Here is a 13,219-nt window from a genome sequence, read left to right on the forward strand (position 1 = left end):
CGGAACTGCCTGTCACACTCCCATATTTCCTGTTTTTGCTGTGAACTTATGTTCATCTCCAGAGACAGCAGCTGAAGATATGTCACAGAATATGGGCCAATTTATAATGCTTTGTCAGTGAGATGTTTTTTAGCCACAGTGTGACATGGAAGAATTTTGACAAAATGCGTAAATTTTTGGTTGTTGGCATTTTCTCTTCCAATCTTAAAATTGACAGCCCCTTCAGTTAGTTTTGGTTGCAATCCAGTGACTGCATGTAATGAAGACATGCTGTTTGCCACCGACCCATGTCTGCCTTGATATTTGTTCGGCTTAGGGTGCTTGCGTGGTAATTCATCACATACAAATGATGGCGGCAACTTTCTCTTCTTTAACTTCAAGGAAAGATGAGGTTTCACTACCCTGATGCCTTCTTCATGTTTACTTATTTAAGTTTAGTTGTACAGACTGTAATAAAGCCTGTTGTGAAGTTACATCGTACAAAGTATCTTTAATGTTGTTAACCATTTCAACCAGGTGATTAATGGTTTGTTTGGATGGCTTATCTGATGGCGATATTGGTTGATTTGTATCATCCGAAAGTTCAGAAACATCCATTGGTTCAACCGCAGATAACTGAACGCATTCAGGGGTAGCAGTTTTCGTTGTACTATATTGGTTTGGCCTGTGACAGACTGCCAATCTCCTAGACGCGTAAGCAGTGGCGACCTCGAAAATCTCAAAGAGATGATCAAAGACCTCAAGCGAAAAATCGAAGGTTTGCGCCGTTCATCGGTCGGCAATCGTGTTGGTTTCGGCGAACGCAGGCAGTTAGAACACGTGGAACGGCCGTGTTATCGCTGTGGTGAGGTGGGGCATTTTAGTCGCAATTGCCTTTCAAGACAAGGCCGTAGAGTTTCATTTCAACAGACATCATACAATAACCGACGTAAAAGAGACGATTGCCCCTCCTGCGCATCGCCTTAGTACTATGGCAAAAGATCGTCACCGTTACACATGTATTTGCATTGATGGAAGCCCGGTCTACGCACTAGTTGATACCGGTGCATCCATAAGAGTTATATCAAAGGATTTTTTATGCACCACACTAATCGGCGCACATTGGATGTACGCGTTGAAGAAAGGTTCATTGGAGCTGGCGGAATTCCAATCACGATGGCAGGAATTGCCGTCATGAACGTCCCGCATTGCCAAGATAAAAAAAATGACAAAGGTCTACGTGGCCAATGACTTGACGGAAGACGTCATACTTGGTATGGACTTTTTGGAGGATAATCAATGCATCGCCGTTGATTACGAAGCTATGACGTTTGTCAGCAGGGTTTCCCTGGAACATAACCAAGGTACGGTTTACGACTGTAACGTTTGTTTGCTGAAAACACCTAAAATACCCGCCTACACTGAAGTCTCCCTTCCATGCAAAATTAACTCAATATCTAACTTTGAACAATGCGATGTATTTATTGAAAGATGCCCTCCCTTTTTCCAAAAATACGAAGTACTAACCGCGGTATGCGTATCAAGGGCTATTGCCAATGTGGTTAGAGTAAGATTAGCTAATTTTACAAACAAAGATATTATGTTATCCGCTCAAATGTAAATTATAATAACGTATGTTCGATTTGCAGTGTCACAAACGTAACAGCAAATAACCATCAAGATACATTATCAGACAACGTGTCTGAACTATTAAAACAACTGAACGTTGACGCTATACCCCTCAGCCAAGTAGAACGTTCGTCCCTTGTTGAAATTTTAAGAAAAAGATCAGCTGCGTTTTTATTATCCGACCGCGATCAAGGAATGACCCACATCGTGAAACATCACATTGACACTGGCTCTGCAACACCAATTCGACAATATCCACATCGCATGTCGGAACACCAAAAGAAGGAAATGTGAAGATACACTTGACACGATGAGACTGTAGGTTCTGGTACCCGAGCCAATGCGACCAGCAATAATCCACGGCCATGGGGGAGGTCACCTGGCAAAAGAAAAGGACAGCCTGCCGAGTCGCTGAACGATTCTTTTGACGAAAGTGGAGACGTGATGTCTTAATCTATTGTGATAAATGCGCAACGTGCGAAAGACGTTAACTGCCTCCCAAGACTCTTAAGGCTCCACTTGTACCATCCACAGAACTCGTAACCGTGCAACGAATTGAGATCGATATCCTTCGAGGACTTCCGATGGCACAATCTGGTAATCGCTATATACTTGTAGCATGTGAAATATATACAAAGTTTATGCAGGCATGGCCAATGAGATCACAGACGGCACAAGAAACGGCACAAACTCTCTATCATCGTTGGTTTACCGTTCATGGAGTTCCGGATCGTGTATATTCCGACCAAGGTGGCAATTTTGAAAGTGCAATATTCCAGAAACTGACCAGTTACTTGGATGCAAGAAAAGCCGCACTTCCAGCTATCATCCTTCTGGGAATGGCGGAGTAGCTATGTTCAGAACGACCCGCACCTGTGGGATGAAGCACTATCGTCGATATGCGCAACTTACAATGCGAGTCGTCACGAAGAAACCGGCGTTTCACCGCACTTCCTTTTAACAGGTAGAGATCTACGGCTACCAGTCGACCTGATGAAAGGAAGTCCATCATTTATGCCAACGACCACACTAATGTCCGAATTACAAGACAGAATGATCCTACTTCCTTTTAACAGGTAGAGATCTACGGCTACCAGTCGACCTGATGAAAGGAAGTCCATCATTTATGCCAACGACCACACTAATGTCCGAATTACAAGACAGAATGATCCTAGTGCACGAGGTGGTACGAAATCGAATGAGAAAACGGCGTCAGTCAATGAAAGAACGATGAGATCGAAACGCTTCCAAGATCACCACGTTCTCGGTCGGGAAATCGGTGCTTTTACGGGACACTGTGCTGAGAAACAACGAAAAGAAAAAGTTTTATCTGCTTTATAGGGGTCCATTCAAGGTGGTAGAGGTTGTCCCACCGGTTAATACGTAGTTATGGACAAGGATTCCCGAAGACAGACAGTCCGTTTAATCGCTTGAAGAAAAGTCATGGTGACTTTCAGGAGAGGGAGTGTGACAGCGATCAGAACCGAGCCGAAAATTTAGAACGGCAACAGCGAAGAAACTTTCCGCTACAACCTGGCGCTTACTGGTATTATAACCAGTGTTCACATCAGGTTTTGGAAGCACAGGGGCGGCAAAGTCAACACGAGCAAAGAAGATCACAACGAACACCAGGAAGACCGGCATATTACCCCGAAGTAGAAAGACGTTGAAACACGTCACCGTTTGAGGTTTAAACGCTATGCATTGCACATTTTATTCCCTTTTTTTTCAAGAAAAAGTTGGAAACTTATTTCGTAAATTTTGTAAATGCTTCTCTCTGTTTGTTGTTTTGTTTTCTTTGATTTAGTTTTAGCCCACTTTGTTTGCACGAGTTTAATTAATTCGAATCGGTGTAGTCGTTACTCGCTACCAGATTTATGTTTAATTATGTGTGTTTTGTTGTTGTGTTAATGTGCAACTTAAATTTATAGAGATCTGGTGTGTGTGTGGTATTTCGTGCGTGTATTTTATTTTGTGCACCTTATATGTACGTTTTCTCATTTGTGTTCACGTAACTTCCGTGTCAGGTGACACAGACATTTGAAGAGGGGGAGATTGTTACAAAAACTCGCCCTATGTGTCTTGAGCCGTATGCGCTCCACCTGCTCCCTCAAATTCCCTCCCACGCTAATTACTTTCTTAGACCACGCCCGTCTTTAGGTCACTGCCTTAGAGACTAAGTGTAAAGCGAGTACGTACTATGTCGTGTTAAGAGTCGGACGTTCCTTGTTTTTATATACAGCTTTATATTACAATACGGTTTTATCTGACCACGGGTGTTTTACAAACGTTAGGACTAGACAGAAATGTAACATTTGTGGTTCCGTAGTGGCTGTCGAGCTCATTTGTTAGACAAGCGAAGTTTCATTTGTCCTCGCCGTTTAAGTTACCCTGCACTTACAGAAGAGTTTCCTAGCTAAACACGGCGGCATGACGACGACCCGTTTTTTTGAACTGACTACTTATTAACACGACCTATAATTTTAAAATGTTGCTTGTAGTCGCCGCCCCAACTGCTGTACTCCCGTCGAACATACTGGAAAAGTTCACTGAGGCCTTTATTCCATGGTTCCTCTGTGGTCACCAATGTAACAACTTTGTCACAATTAAAGCTTTTATTATCGGTATTGTAGGCTGCGGTTTAACGTACCGCTCGCTAGCGTTTCCAAAATATAATGACTGAGAAAATCTAAGGTTATTCGGATTTCAGACTGTGCAGAACCCGGATTTCCGCTAAATACAACCCAATGCGCACACAGCAGACACAACAAAGAATACGTTACAACGGAGTATACGGTCCGACGCCGCGTCTGCCTGTAACCGGGAGGATGGGTTTAAGGCTCGACGCTGCTACCATTGTGGGCGTTTGTGTCCTTGGGCAAGACACTTAACGGCAATTGCTCCAACTAATGGGTTGTCTAAATTATTAGCCATACATAAAAAACAAAAACATCCAAAAAAGTATAATCACCCACAAAGTAACATGCATGGTAACTCGTAAGCTGGCACGAGAGTTTAAACCCGTGTGATAACAACCGTCGTTTTTCGGCCACGCGAGGATAAAGTAAGTTACATTCATTTACCCATTCATTATACATGCCCATTCATAATAGCTTTATTCTCTTGTTGTATTCTAGGATCACTTTGGTCTACCAGCACCTGTAAATTACAAGTAAAATTTGCTTATTCAACCACCATAAAATAAGTTTGTTACTTTTTTAGGCTACAAATAACATACCAACTCAGTTCCTGCCGACTTTAATTCAAATACTTTTTTTAAAGTTTTAGTGTGTAAACGTCCTGTCTATTGTCTGGAATATTTTCAACGGAGGGCCGTAATAAATTTAGACCGGGTGGTCTTGTTCAACGACTACCAAATGCAAAAGACCACCCGAATTTATTACGCATTCGCAGTAGTGTCTTTGCGCATGCGCAATAGCGCCTGGTAGAAACATGTCAATCGAAACGATTGTATTACGACAACAGAATAATTTTGGTCGCGAAAAACACTATATATATCTAAAACAAAAACGACATGAATTAGCTCCCCAATCCCACTTATATAATATATTACTTTTCCTTATTGGCTCTTTTTACCTAACCTCCCATACTAAAGTGAGTCCCAAGCGTCTTGGGACTTAGTTCGTAAGGTGGGTCCTAAGCGACGCAATATGTGGCTCTTCTAGTCGGTTGGAATATTGGAAACAAGCCGCGTTATCTAGTTAAATATGTGACATCTATGAACCACACAATTTGAATGGACCGAAAATGGTAAAATATTGGTTTCCGAAAACTAAGTACTGGAAATCGTTAGATTAATGTTCAACAACGGTACGCACTTTATCCTCTGTCCCAGAACGTAATTCTTGTCGACATGCCCGAGTATTTAAATAGAAAAAAAAGGAATTGCAGTATTACGCAGCGCAAATAGGTTTGTAATAGCATCACATGTCAGTCGCAGAAGTAGAAACTACGTGGTTTACATAGTAAGCTGTATTATGTATGACTGTGTCTGTAATATATATGTATTTTATTGATTTATTCGATTTATAATATTTTCGATAATATATTGAGCTACAGCCCACATAAGTGGAAGTGATATATGCTCACTATAAGTTATATTTTCTGTACAATATATCTACCCTAAGACGTAATTCATGTTTTGTTGAGCACGGTAGTGGTCATATAGATCCTTTTTCGTCGAACAGTTGTTCTTGGCTTTGTGTTGTTGCTGATAGGGCGATTTTTTTCCGCACTTATATCAATTCTAAATTCTAGCATTTATTCTTTAGTCTCTTGATTGAAATCAAATCATATTATTATTTATAATTTTGAAACTAAATTTTCAGATTTAAAACCGCAGAATTAGCGTGTGTGCACCGAAGCGTAGACAAGTGCCATTTTCTTATCCTTATCTTCGGTAATTCGGTATAAACACCGCGTCTCTCGTTTCTTCGCTCTTTTAGTTTACCGCTCGCAATAAATCATTGTGCAGCCGCCACGAAATGAATAATATTAACTTCTAACATTACCTATAAAATACTGCGTGATTACGGTTTATCCAAATTCACAAAAACAAACGTTTTTAAACAACGACAAGCTTAACTATTGTAAATTTACAAGTCAACACATGGTACATGAGTTGTACAAAGCGTATTTACACATATTCTTTACCGAACTTTCACAAGCCTTACACGTCTTAAGTTTAATGAGTTATAATACACGAATAAATGCATTCTATCTACTGCCCCACAGTCACCAATGGCGACTGAAACCCGCTTTGTTGGTTATTGGTTACTTTTGATTTGTTTTTGATCGATCTTAGTCGACCATTGTAGTGATAGGGGTAATTAATAATATGCTAATTAGTTTATACTGTAGCGGTTGATTGTGCTCTAGCACAGATTTAATGATATAAAGATAGCTAAATTCAATACTAATACATAAAGATTGAATATAAAGCAACGTTGTATAGCGAAAACAAAAGCATGACAGGAATGGAATGTAGTTTCGCTGCTTTCGTAGCATCTACTTTCCCGTCATTCTAATCGTGATAATAAAACAATTACCGAGTTGTGTGTATGCCAGGCGAGGCAATTGCCACATGCCAATGACGCGTTTTATTGCTTTGCTACACGTGTTTTTTGTTATATAAACCTTTCCTGTACTGAGAGGCAGTACGGGGCTTGCAATACCCTGCTGTTCTCACTTTGTCTCTAAGCTCGATGTCGCACTTTCACCGTACAATAAACTGAGATGTGCCGTACAAGCAATGCGTTGCGGAGTCTGATAGCGCGTGCGTCGGGGCAGGATGGAACAGCGTCGTCGCGAGCAACAACTTCAACATTAGCCGCCCCCCACAATACCGTGCTCATGCATTAGATCTGTGTGATCTCTTGTATGCAATATATCCACCCTAGAACGTAATTATTGATTTGTATGCAATACATCTCCTACCCTAGAACGTAACTCATATTTTGTATTCAATATATCTACCCTAGAACGTAATTAATGTTTTGTATGCAATACATCTACCCTAGAACGTAATTCATATTTTGTATTCAATATATCTACCCTAGCACGTAATTAATGTTTTGTATGCAATATATCTACCCTAGAACGTAATTATTGTTTTGTATTCAATACATCTACCCTAGAACGTAATTCAGGTTTTGTATTCAGTATATCTACCCTAGAACGTAATTAATGTTTTGTATGCAATATATCTACCCTAGAACGTAATTAATGTTTGTATTCAATATTCATGTTTTGTATTCAATATATCTACCCCAGAACGTAATTCGTGTTTTGTATTCAGTATATCTACCCTAGAACGTAATTAATGTTTTGTATGCAATATATCCACCCTAGAACGTAATTAATGTTTTGTATGCAATATCTACCCTAGAACGTAATTAACATTTTGTATTCAATATATCTACTCAAGAACGTAATTAATGTTTTGTATGCAATATATGTACCCTAGAACGTAATTAATGTTTTGTATGCAATATATCTACCCTAGAACGTAATTCATGTTTTGTAATCAATATATCTACCCTCGAACGTAATTAATGTTTTGTATGCAATATATTGTGGGGGGCGGCTCATGTTGAAGTTGTGGGTTCGCGCTCCGCAGCCTCGCGACGACGCTGTTCCATCCTGCCCCGACGCACACGCTATCCGTCAACGCATTGCACACCGATGTATACACTTGTACGGCACAACTCAATTTATTGTACGGTAAAAGTGCGGCATCGTGCTTAGAGGCAAAACGAGAACAGCAGGGTATTGCAAGCCCCGTACTGCCTGGCAGTACAGGAAATTATATAACGAAAAACACGTGTAGCAAAACAATAAAACGCGTCATTGGCATGTGGCAATTGCCTCGCCTGGCATACACACACCTGGGTACTTGTTTTATTATCACGATTAGAATGACGGGAAAGTAGATGGTACGAAAGCAGTGAAACTGCATTCCATTCCTGTCATGCATTTGTTTTCGCTATACAACGTTGCTTTATATTCGATCGTTATGCATTAGTGTTAAATTTAGCTATATTTATATCATTAAATCTGTGCTAGAGCACAATCAACCGCTACAAATACGTCCACACCACACAGAATGGTTTAGGTATTACCTCTCTCCTTTGCCAACATTGGAGATGCGCGTTCTATTCTTTTTTATTTCTGTGGAATTACCGCGTTTGAATTCAACGTTACAGATTACATAATTTGTTGTTTTTTTAAATTTAGGGGTTAAGGGTTAAAGGTAGGTGTTAAGGGTTCGGGCTTGGGGGTTTTTCCTAGCATAAATCAGTGCGAAAAACAAGATTGTTCTTTTGTCTAATCCTACTAAGTTTTTGGTTGATAGTTGATCAAGTGCTACTATTCTGGACCGTTCTGTTTATGACAATTGTTGTTAAGCGGTGCTATTGGCCACTTAACTCCATGTGGTGTCAATCCTACTAAGTTTTTGGTTGATAGTTGGTCAAGTGCTACTATTCTGGACCGTTCTGTTTATGAACAATTGTTGTTGAGCGGTGCTATTGGCCACTTAACTCCATGTGGTGTCATTTCTACGCCCGCTAATAAAGAAAATATAAAGTGCTACGGTAGTGTTCGGGTCTGTCTTAACGTTGGAAAGTTACAGACAAATGTAGTTGTCCTGATAGCTGATATTGGCACCACCCCTCGTGGCATATTAGGTACAGACATTGTGTTATTATCACTATCGTGTTGTAAACTTTATATGCAATAAAAAAAAAAAAACTACTGCGAATGCGTAATAAATTCGGGTGGTCTTTTGCATTTGGTAGTCGTTGAACAACCCTCCGTTGAAAACATTCCAGACAATAGACTAGGTTTACACATTAAAACTTAAAATAAAAGTTTTTGAATTAAAGTCGGCAGGAACTGAGTTGGTATGTTATTTGTAGCCTAAAAAAGTAAGTACCACTAACAACCTTTTTTTATGCTGGTTTAATAAGCAAATTTTACTTGTAATTTACAGGTGCTGGAAGACCAAAGTGATCCCAGAATACAACAAGAGAATAATGCTCTAATGAATGGGCATGTATAATGAATGAATGTAATTTACTTTATCCTCGCGTGGCCGAAAAACGACAGTCGTTATCACACGGGTTTAAACTCTCGTGCCAGCTTACGAGTTACCATGCATGTTATTTTATGGGTGATTATATTTTTTTGGATGTTTTCTTTTTTATGTATGGCTGATAATTTGGACAACCCATTAGCTGAAGCAATTGCCGTTAAGTGTTTTGTCCAAGGACACAAACGCCCACAATGGTAGCAGCGTCGAGCCTTAAACCCATCCTCCCGGTTACAGGCAGACGCTCTAACTACTATGCCACGGCGCCGGACCGTATACTCCGTTGTAACGTATTCTTTGTTGTGTCTGCTGTGTGCGCATTGGGTTGTATTTAGCGGACATCCAGGTTCTGCACAGTCTGGAATCCGAATAACCTCAGATTTTTTTCGGTCATTATATTTTGGAAACGCTAGCGGGCGGTACGTTATAAACCGCAGGCTAGATACCGATAATAAAAGCTCTAATTGTGACAAAGTTGTTACATTGGTGACCACAGAGAAACCATGGAAGAAAGGCCTCAGTGAACTTTAGCAGTTGGCGCGACTACAAGCAACATTTTAAAAATATAGGTCGTGTGAATAAGTAGCCAGTTCAAAAAAACGGGTCGTCGTCATGCCGCTGCGTTTAGCTAGGAAACTCTGGAAGTGCAGGGTAACTTAAACTATTTGGTCGAACAATTCATTCAACGGTATTTGGTCGGACAACAGCTTGGATGACATGTCGATAAGACGAAATCTAACGCAACACTGCGAAATACACTATCAGAAGTGGTAGATATGGCAGACGGATTGCATTCTTTTGACTTTCACGTGATTCAGCAGACACCGCTTCATGAATGCCGGGATTTGAGCGGTACTAGTGGAGTACGTCGTCTAGTGCAAGTCTGTGCATTATGTGGCGAAACAGGCCCCTGGAAAAGTAATTGTCGACACTTTAAGGCGTCGGGCGTCATGATATGGGAAAATCCAATCCAGCTTCTTTGAACGGGCGTACTTTAAGGCGTCGGGCGTCATGATATGGGAAAATTAAATCCAGCTTCTTTGAACGGGCGTTAACTGGTGAAAAGGCCAATTCATCAGTTGTTGAAGACGAGGCCAGGTGGACACATGCTGTTTATGTTCTTTTGTCTAATCCTACTAAGTTTTTGGTTGATAGTTGATCAAGTGCTACTATTCTGGACCGTTCTGTTTATGACAATTGTTGTTAAGCGGTGCTATTGGCCACTTAACTCCATGTGGTGTCAATCCTACTAAGTTTTTTGGTTGATAGTTGGACAAGTGCTACTATTCTGGACCGTTCTGTTTATGAACAATTGTTGTTGAGCGGTACTATTGGCCACTTAACTCCATGTGGTGTCATTTCTACGCCCGCTAATAAAGAAATATATAAAGTGCTATGGTAGTGTTCGGGTCTGTCTTACAGACAAATGTAGTTGTCCTGATAGCTGATATTGGCACCACCCCTCGTGGCATATTAGGTTCAGACATCCTCATAAGCGAAGGTTGCCTGATAAATTTTAAAACACGATCGTTCCTGTTTAAAGTGCATGTGACACGGTCATCTATAAATATAAGCTATTTATACTGCAAAATAGTTTTAATTTGTAAAAATGTTTTGTCGAGCCTTCGCCGGATAAAAATACCACACCCATTGTCCAGTTTCAAATGTGAACGTATAAACCCGCCGATCGAAGTGCCTTTTCTGACGCACGGGCCAAATTACTTCTTACTTGTTCGCACTTACCCGTCGCATGTGTTCCACGTAATCGGTATAGCATTGGTAAAATCGGGCATTGGGGCTGGGATACATGATATCCAGTGGCAGATCAATTACTCGACCCAACATTAACCTTGTTATACTCTACCCGTGTCGGGCGTGGCTGGCTGGACCCGGGGCAGTATAACTGAAACTATTTGATCGGGTGTAAGCGTGACCAGTGTCACGCGTGAACTTCTCACTGTTTATAACGCGTCCTAGCACTACCAGTCTTCTTAAAGTTTATTGGGTGAAGTAGAGGGACGGGACGATACTCTTGCGGGACGGTTAAACAGAGTGAGAAGACAGGGCCACTCCAGGGTGTTGCATACAGTTACAAATATATACAAATTTCACTTACATGTAGTAACCTTATGCAAATAGAATGCTTCGTTAGGGTTAGACACTAAAATTAATACAAACATTAACAGTAAAATATATACGAACAGATGGATTACGTCCGATCTGCAGTCGGTTACTAAAAAAGAGAAACGGAAAGGGCAAACAAACAAGGCCACGTAACTTGCGCAAAAAAGTACTCGCAATGAAGGCGCATTCTAAATTTATTGGTAGCGCGCGGGGACTCCAGGAGATATTGAGACCTAATTTCAAAACAAATTCGAGAAAAAGTTGTACAGAACGTCAAGAAAGCCGGAATTTCTCAATATTGGCAGATGAAACGAGCGACGTCACTAATTTCGAACAATTGTCTCTGGTGGTGCGATACGTCCATGATCTTCTAGATGATACATCAGTGTTAAAAGAAGTTTTTTTTTAGGATTTAGTGAAGCTGATGATTTAACGGGGAAAGGCCGTGTACAAATACTTCAGTTGCTTACACAATGGGGTTTGGAACCCGATAAAGACACGACGGCGCAGCGTCTATGGCGGGAAAAATAAAAGGAGTGCAAGCTGTGATATCTAGGCAGTATCCGTTAGCTGTCTGTGTGCACTGTGCCTGCCACTGTTTAAACCTGACCTTATCCTCTTCAAGTGGCATTCCAACCATACGGCGTCCAATGAAAACAATTCAAGATTGCATAACCAAAGCATATATACTAAAAGCAATGACGCTCTTTACCGCCATTGGTGGATTTGTCATTCTTCCCAGCTTTACGAGATTATTCACCGTCACACATGGTTGCCTATATTAAAGCTGCAGAGAAACAATTAGTAAATTACTAAAGTTACACACAAAATGTCTGTCTTGGAAACTGAATCTGCTTTAGAGAGGTTAATATTGGAAATTGAGGTCGATGTATCCGTTGAAGATGAGACGGAAAATAATGCAGGTTTGCTGTCAGTTTAGATGATTTGTGGACGAGAGCTGGACGAGAGCTGCTGAAAAAGTGAAAGAATATTTACCAGAGTGTTCAATGCAATATCAGTTTTTGGGGGATTAGATAGTTATTTGCGCCAACAACTAGTTGAACTGTACAGTATGGATTCCACAAACATTGCCCATAACTTTTCTAAGGTTATTAATTGTGCTCCAAATGACAGAATCCTACGAGCTATCCTTGTAGAATTGCTTCCAATGCTTGAAACTGGTCATTTGCACTTCAATGTCTGAAGAACCACCAGTGGTTTTAACAGACAACGTACCCATTAATGGAGATGAAAGAGAACTATGCTACTATGTTGGTGGAAGAGTCATGTTTGTGAAAACCAAACACCCGGTGTTTATTAAACTTAGGAGTGGAACTGCAGATATTGGAAACGGAGATGAAAGAGAACTATGTTACTATGTTGGTGGAAGAGTCATTCATGCTATGTTTGTGAAAACCAAACACCCGGTGTTTATTAAACTTAGGAATGGAACTGCAGATATTGGAAACAAACTTAATTGCTGGCTGCTAACTGAGGTTGGGCAACGCTTATTCGGGTCCATGGAACTGCTTATTAAAGCTAAATTGATTAATGGCATAAAGAAACTAAGCCAAAACAAATTGTCAGCTATTTGGTACCAAAAAATGCAATTCTTCTGACCGACTTGGTTACGGATAACAACTCCAAAAATTTACTACTTGCAATGATCGAAAGGTATATCAGAACAAGATCTCATAAATATGCCCAACAGGTTGTTAGTCAACTTCATTATCATTTAAAATCAATGAAGCAGTCACAACAGAAACACGTTTATACTGGTCCAGGTATGTCATTTAGACAAAGCGGAAGCAGCAGATAAGTCCACATGCTTAATAATAGCTTTAGTTGAAAATTAGAATAAAACTCCTAAATATA

General features: G+C 40.4%; 1 long non-coding RNA gene across 1 annotated transcript; it reads left to right on the top strand.

Annotated features, from left to right (window-relative positions):
- The first annotated feature begins 1,138 nt into the window (after positions 1 to 1,138).
- Positions 1,139 to 2,459, top strand: LOC113475355. The gene is made up of 2 exons (XR_003397113.1): positions 1,139 to 1,343; positions 1,629 to 2,459. It is a non-coding gene; the product is annotated as an uncharacterized LOC113475355 (long non-coding RNA).
- Positions 2,460 to 13,219: the final 10,760 nt, after the last annotated feature.

This window comes from Ciona intestinalis, unplaced genomic scaffold, assembly GCF_000224145.3.
Source record: "Ciona intestinalis unplaced genomic scaffold, KH HT000264.1, whole genome shotgun sequence".
NCBI lineage: Eukaryota > Metazoa > Chordata > Ascidiacea > Phlebobranchia > Cionidae > Ciona > Ciona intestinalis.